The sequence below is a fragment of the Mya arenaria genome, chromosome 9 (genome assembly GCF_026914265.1).
Source record: "Mya arenaria isolate MELC-2E11 chromosome 9, ASM2691426v1".
Lineage (NCBI taxonomy): Eukaryota > Metazoa > Mollusca > Bivalvia > Myida > Myidae > Mya > Mya arenaria.
In genome coordinates this window covers 36101759-36114897 of record NC_069130.1, presented here as the reverse complement: position 1 = coordinate 36114897, position 13139 = coordinate 36101759, and the positions used below count along the sequence as shown (strand labels likewise).

General features: G+C 34.8%; 1 protein-coding gene across 2 annotated transcripts in view; it reads right to left on the bottom strand.

The window, feature by feature from the left end:
• LOC128246509 (uncharacterized) overlaps positions 1-12285 on the bottom strand; it is a 32164-nt gene extending 19879 nt beyond the window's left edge. For both annotated transcript variants that reach the window (XM_052964737.1, XM_052964738.1), the window contains exon 1: positions 12004-12285. The gene's annotated coding sequence lies outside the window, so the exon portion shown is untranslated. The remainder of the gene's footprint in view (positions 1-12003) is intronic.
• Positions 12286-13139: the final 854 nt, after the last annotated feature.

Here is a 13139-nt window from a genome sequence, read left to right as displayed (position 1 = left end):
TACCTTCTGTTTCTAAAAATAGCAACATCCGGTACAGGCCGAATACGCCCGATGTTCGGCGCGATCTGTTACGGCGAGTGGCGATATATGTCGATGTTACCCGATGTTTCCCGAGTTGTATTACATGGCTAATACCTTAATATGATCTAAAAATGATAAAAAATGAAAATTGTTGGTCGCACACCGATTATGGGGCAGGCGTGATCAGCCCGATACGCCAGGGAGGGTTGGTCTTCGTGTATTGTTTGTTGCTGCTCATTGCTAACCAAACCGCCTAGAGGCAGTTATGTACGATTGCACAAGTGAAAATATTACCTTGTTTTGTTCAAATGAAAGAGTTTCGTTTCCATAGAAGAGATTTTGATAAATAGGTGCACATGGCAAAGTGCTCAAGAAGCGGCGTCGAATGTCTACAAGCAGTGGACAATAAAGTAAGAAGTGTTCGGCAGTTTCAACGGATCCTCAACGACACAAAGGGGAATCGACTATTGATCTTCGATGGAGGTCATAGCTAAGTGAGCTGCAGCCAAGTCTTAATCTGGTGTGTAATATTTGTCCAGTTCGTGATCCAAAGCTAAATATTGGATTAAGAGATTTCTTAAATGATATCAAAGACGGCAGATTTCTGATGTTGTATGGAAGTTTATTCCATTCACATATAGTTGCTGGAAGGAAAGGGTAAAGTTGTGTTCTTGCTATAATAGTTGGGGTGTTGTTGGCAGTTCGAAGATTGTATCGTGTTTGTTCTTGTGTGGAAATAAGATCTGTTAGATATTTAGGAGAAAGTGAGAGGTATATTTTGTAAAAGGTAATAAGCTTGTGGTTTCTACGCCTGTCTGCTAGGGACTCCAATTTTAGTTCAGCGAGCATTGAGTTGATATTACAGTATTTAGTTGCACTTGAAACTATACGAGCAGCTTCATTTTGCACAGACTCTATATCAGATTTTTGCTGATTTGTGCAGTTGTCCCATAAGATATCACCATACTCCAAAAGCGGTCGAATAAAAGACATGTACATTTTTTTCTAAAGAGGGAAGAGTAAGGTGATACTTTAAGGACCTAAGCAGACCGATACGTTGCCAAGCTTTTCCCAACATTAGAGTGATGTGCTGTGTCCATTTGGCATCGTTTGAGAGTGTTATACCGAGATGTTTATGTGACTCGACTTGTTCTATTGGAATATGCTTCATGTAAAGTTGTGGATGTACAGGCTTATTGTGTTTTCTAGAAAATATCATAGACTTAGACTTCTCTGGATTGAAAGAAACAAGCCATGTCCGGGAACTAGAGTAGACGGTATGAAGATCTCTTTTAAGTACAGTGTTATCTGTGTCGGGATGGTCGACCACGATGTACAAACTTGTATCGTCAGCAAATAAGCGAATATTGGCATTGATGTCCGTTGTGATGTCGTTTATATTAACGAGAAAGAGAAGTAGGCCGAGAATTGACCCCTGGGGGACACCGGCGTTGACAGAAGACCAAGATGACGAGAAACCAGCATATAACACACGCTGTTGGCGAAATGATAGATAGGAAGAGAACCAACGAAGCAAAGAGCCAGAAATACCAAGAACAGATAGTTTGTGGAGGAGACCTCGATGCCAAACCCTATCGAACGCTTTAGAAATATCACAGAAGACTGCACGAATCTCTTTGCCATCGTCAAGCGCTTTGCAGACGTCATTGTATAAGAATGTAAGCTGGTTGATTGTAGAGTCACCCTTGGTAAAGCCTGATTGGAGAGTGGATAACAGTTTGTTACTAACGAGATAGTTATAAAGAACCTTATGGATACAGCGCTCCATCAGTTTTTCAAGACAGCTGAGCAACGAAATAGGTCGGTAGTTGGCTGGATTAGACGAGTCTCCTTTTGTAAAGATCGGAGAAACGTTTGCAAGTTTCCATGATGACGGAAAAAACAGATTGACGAATTATTTTACTTAAGTATATGGATAAGGGCGTAGCAAGGACAGGTGCACCCTCTCGTATAAGTCTGGGACTGACAAGATCGGGTCCACAAGCATTTGAAGGGTCGATAGAGGTGATCGCGTCTAAGACATCTTGAGGAGAGATGCCGATGTCTGATAAGACTGACGTAGCATTTCGTACGTGAGGGAGCGGTTAAGTGTTTTCACCTGGAAGTGTTGATTGTTTACAGAAATAGTTGTTAAGTATTTCAGTTTTCTCTTGATCTGTTGACGCAGTGCGATCATTTTCTATCAATGTTGGTAAAATTGCATTTGTTTGTTTATTTGTACTAAGTTTTATTTAATAATTTAAACCATTTTTAGATGAGATATATTAACTTGAATGATTAACTTGTTTTCATGTTCTTCTTTTGCATTTCGAATTGAGTATGACTTTATTTCTGGACCTCCTAAAATTTGACCAGGCTGTCTCAGTGTTTTGCCGTTTAGTTAATTTGTGTATTTTTTTTCCTGATTTTTATTTGTTTGCGAATCATATTGTTAATTCAAGGGATGTCATTAGGTCTTATTGTTACATTTTTGTTTGGTATTGTTTGTAAGGCTGCTGAGATAATTGTATCTGATATACTGGATGCTGTCTGATCGATGTTGTTTGAGTTGAGAATGGTTTCCCAGTTTGTTGCTTGCAATTTATTTCGGAATTCACCATAGTTACCCTTGTCGTAAAGCCATATGTGACGTTTATAATTGCTCGTTTTGAATTTTGTGAATTTAAGTACGCAGACTACTGGGCAGTGATATCTTGTTAGAGCTGAGGTGATAGGATCTGATACGAAGCAGGAGATTACACTATGTGCATGCTTTACGATAAATACGTCAATAATACTGTTTGAATGTTCTGTGAAATGAGTGGGATTATCTATTAATTGATGTGCATTGTACGAATTAATAAGATTTGAAAGCTTGTTGGATGGAATTGATTGGTTAATATTGAAATCTCCTGCGATAAGAATGTCGTCGGCAGCTTGGTTAAATGCTTGGTCAAAGCTGTGTTCCATAAGGTTCCAATGGTTATTGTTAGAGTTTTTTTTTTTTTTTTGGGGGGGGGCGATAGAATCCACCAACCAATAGTTTTTTTTCTATTAATGGTAATTTCTATCCATATGGCCTCTATACCGTTAACAGACAGGTAAGTCCTTTCGGTAGCTTTGATACCATCACGAACGTAAATTGCGACCCCGCCTCCAGGCCTACCTACTCTGTCACAACGGAATGGATGGCTAAAATTGGCAATTTTTATATTTTCGCTGGAAATCTCAGGGGAAAGCCAGGTTTCAGAAAATATAAGAATGTCATAGTTTTGAAGTTTGACCTCTATGAGTTCAAGTTTTGATCGTAGACTCTGAATATTGAGATGCACAACGCTGAGCCCGCTGTTTATTAAGTCGCTGTAAGAAGATGAAAGAAATGAAGTATCTAGGTCGTCCGAAGTGGAAGTTGGTCCTGGATTTGGATGAACATCTCCGGATATAGAAAGTAAACGAGATGATGGAAACAAAGCTGTTGGATGCTTAACAAGTGACCGACAACGCAGAACGGAAACAATAGAAAACGTCATTACGGAGGATAGAACGTGTTACTTGAGACTGAATCGGGCGTTGTCGGGAGCAGACAACAAAACATACAAAGAACCCTATAAGGAAGCAGTCGGCCAACCCCACATCCATGTGCGGCAAAAAGCGTTAATGTATATTTAGTCAAGTTGAACAACATTCTGATGAAATTAATAAAATCGAAAGATGTGGTAAAAAGTAGATAACATTTTAGCATTTTAAAGTGTGAATATGAGCAAATAAGAGTTACTTGTAGTATTTCCGAAAATGCACGCATGCATATGTTTGACATGGTAAGAGATGGTAGGAATAAAAACGTAGAAGAGCAACAAATACTGCCTAAAATTGATTAACTTTAACAACACAAAAGTAATGTCATCTCTAAAGATTGTACATGCATTTTTCTTTTCAAAAAGATAATATTAGTGTAGTATTAAGTTGAATCATATATGGAAATTTTATGCTTAATAATATTTGATATGATCCAATACAGTTGTTTGTTTTGCACTTTACACTTAGTTGACACTTAATACAATTAGGTATTCTCATATTCAGTTGTACTTTCAATTGGGATAAATAAAGACCTTAGCAACATAATTGATTAAATAAACATCCTTATTAAATCTTGATAATAGTATTGTGATGTACATGAATAAGTAAAGTCATTTAAACGCATGTTATTTAACTTCGTTTGTTTGCCTTGGTTAGCTGCCAAAATCAACATTCGTTTAATTTCCCCAATAGTTCAAGATTTTGAAGGGTATTTAACGTTAGAGATAAAATTGTTTTAAAATAAACAAATACAGTTGTTTCGCAATATAACCTTTCATAGTGCCATAAAACACTTTGGAAACCTTAATTACATGTTCGTTAATACATTTTGGCAGCGTAACAAAAAAAACTTTTCAAAAGTTGGCTGTAATTGCGGATAAATAAGAACGTCGAAAGTAGCCCAACCGAAAATACTTCCCAAAGACTAACTACTTAGTTTCTAAAGCCTAACGCGCTTATGCGCTTGACATAAGTCACCACGTCTACCATGTTTACGCAAACATAAATTGCATGTACTTATTTATTTTATATCATTCAACAATCTGTATAAGAAGATACAAATTTGAACCACGAGCACTTGCAAATGCCCATGCGGGCGCTTGGTTATAGAAACAGTGTTCTCGTGGTCGCTCTTAGCGCTTGTATTTTTTAACTTGCCTCTGGTAACATGTGAGTATAGGAAACAACGGTCATTGTACGACTGGGGCAACTGATATTTCACATTATTCTAACGTTACACCAATGGGTTTTCTTACCAGTAAAAAACAGTGGTCACGTAGTACTACATTGAACATCGATTAAGAAGCTGTAAAGCATCCATAAATATATATCGAGTGAATTTATATTAAACCATACAAATATATAATTATCATGGTAAAAATATCAAATACAAAAACGTAGCCCATGACATCTCTTATGCAAATTAAGTTATGATTTATTTTCGTTTACATAAAATTGTTGTGTTCTTTTAATAAATCTAATAGGAAGTTTTCGTTGGCAACTTTTCCTCATACTAGTAGTACATGTACATCAATCAATATAAAAGAGGTTAATTCACATTTATGTTATAATTAGTATACAAAATCCTTTACTTGTTAAGCATTTAAACTATTATTGACACAAAATATAAAAAGAGTGATATTTACCTCTCTCATAATTCCAGTTTTTTCATTAAATGAATCGTTAAATGTTTGTATCGATCATTGGTCGCTCATTGGTTGCTTCTGTCAAAGGGGATTTTAAATGTTATATATATTGACTGCGCAACACTAAACTCATTTTGCGTTTTCTGATGTATAATATTGACACTTCTGCGCAGCTCTTCTGAAATTATTTTTTCGAGCGTATATATGAAATGAAGTTTATTTTCTCCTCTTGTACTGCAAAGGGTGTTTATTGTATACCCATCATAAATGCACACACAAAAAATATTGCAAAATATGATAGCCGTATTCCACTTCAGTCCAATACGGTGCCGTATTCAACTCTGCTGACGTCACATTATAATCATATCATTGCGCGATGTTAAAATGATGCCATTTAACAAAACATACTTACGTCGCAGGAGATATAAATCCCATGCACTATCATACAAGTGCTATAACTTTGCAAATTAGGTAACTGCATCACAGACAATATATTCACACGCGCTGACAAAAACGTAAACAAACTGATCTTTCTTTTTTGGGGGTGGGGGGGGGGGGGGGGCTCGGAATCCTTCATAAGAAAGATGTCGGTGTCAATAAACTAAACCAACTATAGCCATATAAATCCAAATCAACACAAGGCAGTAACCAACATTCTGTATTTCAGTGAAAATACCTACTTCGATGCAAGAAGTCTAGTCAGTTCGCCAGCAATGATCACGGAGGTAATATCCGTGTGCACATCGCTCAAAATAACCAAATTCCATGTGGTAATCCACCAGCTAGAAAGCGAATTCGCACAATTGAAAGCGACAATTACACTGACTAACGGTATTGTCAACTTCAACCGCCAAATGGCATGAACATACTCGCTTGTTAAATGATGATGCCACGCGGTTACAACATTGCTTTTATGATGCATTTGGTTGATTTTAATGGATTGAAAGATGTAGTTTTGCTGTTTTTAAGTGAAACCTTTCAAAAATGTTTGATAATTGAGATTTATATGTATTCTAATTGTAAATAAAATGGTGTTGTTTTCTTCGCACTAGGACGCGAAAATGTGTATTAAAGAAACTCTGACCAAAATTTCTACCGTAAATGAGTAATATATAAATAGAATCTCAAAATCGTGTTTACTTTGTATCGAATTTATTAAACTCGTTTTAAAACATCAATTTATTATGAAAACATGTGTCGTTTTATTGATTTACCTGGTAATGTATATAATAAAAAGATACTATGAACTGTGTTTTGATCCGGAATGTCGTATTTTTCACTTCGTAAATCCGAATCTGCAAAACCCATTCGAGTCGAACTCAAACTCCAAGATCAAAACAGCACTTGAAACTCCGGAGGCATTACCATACACAATAAAATCACACTACTATTGTACAGGCTTTTAAATGATTTATAATAGCTTGGCCGTAACCTAGGACAAAACGTATGCCTATGAGAGGAAGTGTTTCCCATTTATTTCATTAAACCATACTATTTTATAAGCCCAGGCTAAAACGAAGCAATGCAACCGCTTTCAAATTTCAAAGCCGGATAAAAAAGGTCACATCAGTTTTTAATGGTTTGAAAGACAACGCATAAAATAGCATTCTTGGGCCGAGAGGTCATGATCGGTACTCATTGATATGCTGGAGGTGAAAAACCGGATACAAACAAGTATGAGTCCATGTTAAATATTTATAAACTTCAGAAACTTGTAAACTTTAAAACAAATGCATCTTTGTCATCTGCGTTGCGTAGAGGTTTATCCCTGGGTTGAACTATTATACATTTAAAACATGCCCTAGATTATCTTCCAACCCTCTGTCACATCTTTCCGATATTTGTTTACAATTTAGGTTGAAGCTGTCCTTATATCAAATCAAATTTCACAAATGGTTTACTACGACTACCAACTCACTACCAACTCACTACCAACTCACTGTGCAATTTTTGCGGCCTTTCTTTATTATTGACGTATGAGATGTCCTTACATAGAATTTAATTAACTGCGTTATAAAACTTAATAAAGCAAAACACACATATGCTATATGGGTAACGCATATAGCTCGTGTCAAGGTGAGGTGTATGCGGGGGTAGGGTCATGTTAATACCGCATAAAGCTCGTGCAGGTCCGAGTTACATTGTTATACTAAAAAAGTATTGTAAAATGTCTGGGGGCCAATTGATAAAAAATTGTCTCCTTTGACACTACATGTTTGACTCGTGTACAGTACACAAAACATGACTTTGCGACCCACTGTTCCATAATGAATTGCCTTGGAAAAAGGCAACACAAACGTAACTATTATTAGAATGAACCAGATGTACCAGTCCTACGCATTTATACCAAATCTACAATTTTCCCCAAAACTATCTAGAGGCCAGTTTGGTGTTTGTTAAATTAACTGGGAGCTCATGAAACAAGCAGACAACATCTTTTGGGATGTCTTCTAACCACTATTTGTATTACAAATCTTTGTATTGACTTAGAGGAAATCACCAACATATTGTAAATTACATAATTTGTACCTACAGTCAGGATCAGATTAAATAGCTTTGGCTTCATTAATACTTTAAACACACAACTCCTTCTCTTACGTGTGAGGTCTTCCGTCAGCTACAACCTTACCGTGGTCATTAATAGAGTTTCATTAAATATTCACATAATTTACGAGCACAATGAAAAGGTATATTACGCATCATTCATATGTATGTAACATTGTTAATATTTGTAAATATTGTGTTTCTCATCATCTGCCGTATGGCTAATTGGATTTGATAGAAAAACCTTCTATATGTATACCTATTTGTTTTATAGAGTATAGGTTCTTGACTATGAGATCAAGATCACTTGGAAGTCAACGTTAAAAAATGAATTTCGCAGCAATTATGTTATAAACATTAAAATTTTTGTTTACTACGAGGCCGCAGCAGGCCGCAGCCGTGTATGACCCTGTCTGTTCTTGTTTAGATTTAAACAAACAGTAACTTCCTAAACGAATCTAGATTCCACATGGGCCCTGTTTTAATAAAGACTTTTCCCGTAACATAATTTACAGGTGTACCTGCGCAGTCTTAACTAGCGTAAGTTTTCGACTGGAACTTGGCCCGGAGTACATAATGCCTTATCATAATCAATTTTCAGATCAGAAACGCTTTTAGCAATTTCAAAACAATTGAGATCTGTTCTTTTGTGAATTATCTGATAGGACTACTTTGTAGATTGATTCTGAGAAAAAAAATAAAAAAAAATGTCAAAACTGTCAGTCTGTCAGAGTGCAGCTTTAATATTATCTACTAAAATTTAACAACACAAAATGTGTTCCCAGTTGCTAAAACGACCAAGGCTAAAACAAGATAAGTTCAACAATGACCCTAATTTGTGATTGTCAAGTTTCTGAGTTTCAGGTCTGTCAGAATTTACAGTTATATACTTAACTTTTGATTGGCAAATGCTGAACTTCAGCAGGTCCCTGGTATAAATGCGTAGAATTGGTATAGTACCATGTAGATGTTGTATTACCAACACAACTACTTGTAAAAGAAATCATAAATGTATATTCATATGGGTTTTGAATTAAGAAACGCAACATTTTATGATTAAATTACTGTGTAGTTATATATGTATGTATATGTATCTATTTGTATGAGTATGTATGTGTATATACATATTATACCTAACATTAAAGTAAATGATGTGTGTCTATTAAATTCATCGGTCCGTATATCGCTGTATTTTAATAAAATTCCACTTTTATTACGTCAGCGGTCCTTATATTTTTGGCCGGTCTGGACTTCGCCAAAAATATAATATGGACCACTGACTTCAGAAGACTAGTGACTGTTGCTTGCGATTTTCACAAACAAACGTCAAAAGGGCTTGGATATGTATAGGAAAAACTACAGAAACAAGCACAGTAGCCAAAAGTTTAAACATAAACCCAGTTTAATGGCACAGGACATAGAAAACAAAAACAAAACATCACAAACAAGAAATATGGAACAATAGCACAAAACTCCACAACCAACACATTGCACATATACTTTATACAAAACTAGGTGTGTTTATCAATGATTGTTCGGTACCGCCTTGGAACGATCAGTAAAACTGTTCAATGGTATTCGGTATAACATAAGTAATATAACAAAATACTTCGGGCCATATGGCATCAGAAGGACCGGTCAGTCACTGACTGGCCGGTCCTTATAGTGTCATATTATCCTCAATGGTGTGTAATATTTCTTAAATATATAATATGTTGGGCCAAATTTGAACTTCGTGATCTACAATATTATCATCTACAACATCGATATTGTAGGATAAGCTATAAGGTATGGCAATTAAATATACATTAAGTACTCCATTGGTGCATGTAACATTATTTAAGTTCATACAAAACAGGCCATACAAAGGGATTGGGCCACGAGGTTTTTCAACACCACTTACAGCCCTTTCCGACCACATTTCTTATCAAACACAGAATATGGCTTTGCAAAATATTCTAAAAACAATTTCTAACTGTGTAGAAATTTAAACACCCATTGCTTCCAAACCTTTACCATACGCTGTTTGAAAATTGCGATGAAATTTAATTATAGTGTGGGCGAACGAACAGGTTCTGAAACAGGTAGCACTAGTGTGCTGGTCACGTTTGTGGAAAATCAACCAAGTTCGAGATCTCTAGGCTTAAGCGTTTTTTTTAAGGTAGTGAAAGGAAGCTGCGTATTTCCAGCTATTTTTAAATTAACTTAGATTTACGTGGTAGACAGACCCAGTAAACTTCGAAATGGAAAAATAATCAAAAACTGCGAAAGATACATGTGTCGTAAGCGATTTATCTATTCTCTTTATTTCTTGCAATGGGATCATCGGGTGTCTTGTCCTTTTAAGGTCACCACGACATTGACCTTGATAAACTGACCTCAAAATAAATAGCTATTCCTACCTAAACAATTTATGAACCACGGACCTTAGCATTCTTCATATATTGATCGTAAAACGTTGGGACGGACGGTCAGACAGACGGAATATCAGATTACTATATGTTACCCTTTGAGGCATACAAATCCCATTTGCTAACATTTATAAACATAAGGTTAAATGTTTTTAGATATAAGTTAAGTTTTACACAAGCTTTGGATGATTAAGGGAAATTCTATACTCTTCCAATGGAAAAGGGGTATGATAAATAAAACTGAGCTTAACTTAAGTCATTTTCTAAAGTAAAGTATGATGTTATCTCTTGATTATAATATCTGAATTACTTTACATTGATGTGATTCAAAATACATGTTTATATAAAAACCCTTATACTTTACTTTTAATTTGACTACGAATGTTTTAAGAAATTGACTTAAGTAAAGAATTTACTTAAGATGTTTAATGAGTTCCGCACAGGAGCATATATGTGAGAAGTAATTAGATTTAAACATATTTTATTCAACATATACAAACAAACTACACAGAATATACACACACACACAAGTTGTCTATAATATTGAAATGGATTGGAACGAAAGCAAAGCTTATAGAGTTCTTCTCCAAGAAGTAATTAAAAGTAGATATAACAAGTTTATTGATATTTATGATAAAGAATGATTATTTCTTTATATTTAAAATCCTATTTTACATATCCTATATGTTTTAAGTCCCAGTCCCAGTTCTTTTAAGTAAAGAAATGTTTGTATATCCAAAATACTTATCTTAACCTTTTTGTCATCTTGAACCCACAGTTTGATGACAAAAATGAATTGATAGCTATAACATACATGCCGTTAAAGTGGCTCGCCCATGTTTTTTGGACCAAAAAATAGTTTTCCCGGTGATGCATCTAAAAACACTTATTTTATCATTATTTTTATCTATGATATTGAAATTGCAGAAACAAATACAGTTATAGCATAAAAAAGCATTTTGGTGTTGGTGGGGTTCGAACCCAAGCCGGTAAAGTCAAGAAAAAAATAGAAAACAGTCGGCTAGTCCACACGGCCACTGGGATTTCATCAGAATTGGGGATATGTTGACCTGTTAAAGACACATTTATAACATCACGTAATCATGTCAATCAACCAATCATACAACACCACAGCCGTAATTAATTTTCAATCGCATTATAAACGCTAATGAAAATTGTGGTCTTTAAAGACGATATTTGAGCAAATATCAACATTTGCTGAAGAGTTCCAGCTTTTGGTATTTTGGTTTTAACACTCGTTATGATTTGCCACTCTTTATTTCGTAATTCAAAATATGTGCATTTACAAACCATGAGCGAGTTACTTTAAACCGAAAATATTGTCTTAATTAAGCGCACAAAACGTCACTACGAAAGTTACTCACCACGTGACTTTCTTAATACAATACATACCATATTGCTTTATATCCTAATATTTGACATATTTAAACTAAGAAGTACTTCGTTAAGATATTTTTGAACAATATATTTACATATACACTGTTATTTTTTTTTATAAAGTATTTCGATTGAAAGCTAAATTAAATCAATTTGAAGAAAGGGGATAATAAGACAATGACACGGCCATGCTTATTGCAAAGTTGGGTAACGTACAATTTCCACATAATATCATCAGACTCTTTTAAATAAGAAAGAAAACATCCTCCATAACCTTTTGTTCTGAACTTTGAGTAATCGGGTTAATCCTAAACCAAGCTATAAAACCTGTAGCCGAAGGGTTTGGGGAGAAGTTATTAAATACCCATTTAAAGTAATAAGGTTTGTAATAACGGTATACGACTTACGCCTTTTTGTATATTGATGTTTCTTTTTTCTTGAGTCACTTTATACAAAACACAGAATGAGTTCTTCGCTCCGGTTAATCCTTACGTAAACCATTTCATTGTATCATGGTTTTGATTTATCAGTTATTTGGTAAAATTCAGTTTTCACTATAACTGTCATAACCATTAGTAAATAAGCTGCACATGTTGACCAACATATATATACAGTTTAAGTATCTACTTTTTATCCATATATAATTTACCTTTTCTGCTTTTATTTTTTACTTAATTTCACTACGCATATATGCGTTACCTGTCTTTAGTTATACTTCCGTAATGTATGAAAACTACAACTCTCTTTTAATGACCGTGTGTCTTTTATCTATTTATGTCTACATATTATTTCCTTAATAACAATAATAGTACGCCTTAAAAGATTATAACTTCCTTTCATTCAAAAAAAATGTTTGAACTTAACTGCATGTAAGTCAACCTCAATGTCAGGTTCCCAACCTTTTATACGAGATATATGTAGCCCAGTTGAAATTCTGATAGTTTAAGGGAGACAATTCATGCAGATTGATTTTACTTTTATTACCAGTTATGGGTTATTGTTTCCCTTAGACCATGATATTTTATATGGTTGAATGATTTCTTTCAAATTGGTCGGTGACTGTAATTATCATTGTTGCAAAGATTTTCCCTCCATTGTTGAAAACGTTTGAGAAGTTGTGGAAGCTTTTAATTTGATCTGGTCGAAGTAAAGGAAAACTATTATGATCAGTATTGGTTGCATTTGATCTTTTAACTATTCTTTTTGTGTTTGCAATGTGTAGGAAACGTAATCATGCATTTGGTAGATTTGTCAGACTGAAATATGTGTTTTCGTGGTATTAGACTTTTGAGGATTGGTTTCAATATAGCATAATCTGCTAATTGTTCTTTACATTTAATATTGCATTTATGGTTTTGGGTTTTAAGTTATAACCAGCATGAACTGCAATCACCTGAGAGATGTGTGATTGAGAGTGAGGAGTTCATTCCCTCAGACTTGGTAGGTGATTAATGTAAACTGTTTTGTACATGTTTGTTTATTGTATATGTACATTGTATGTCATTGTATGTGTTATGTCATTTTAACGCCACTAGACAATTAC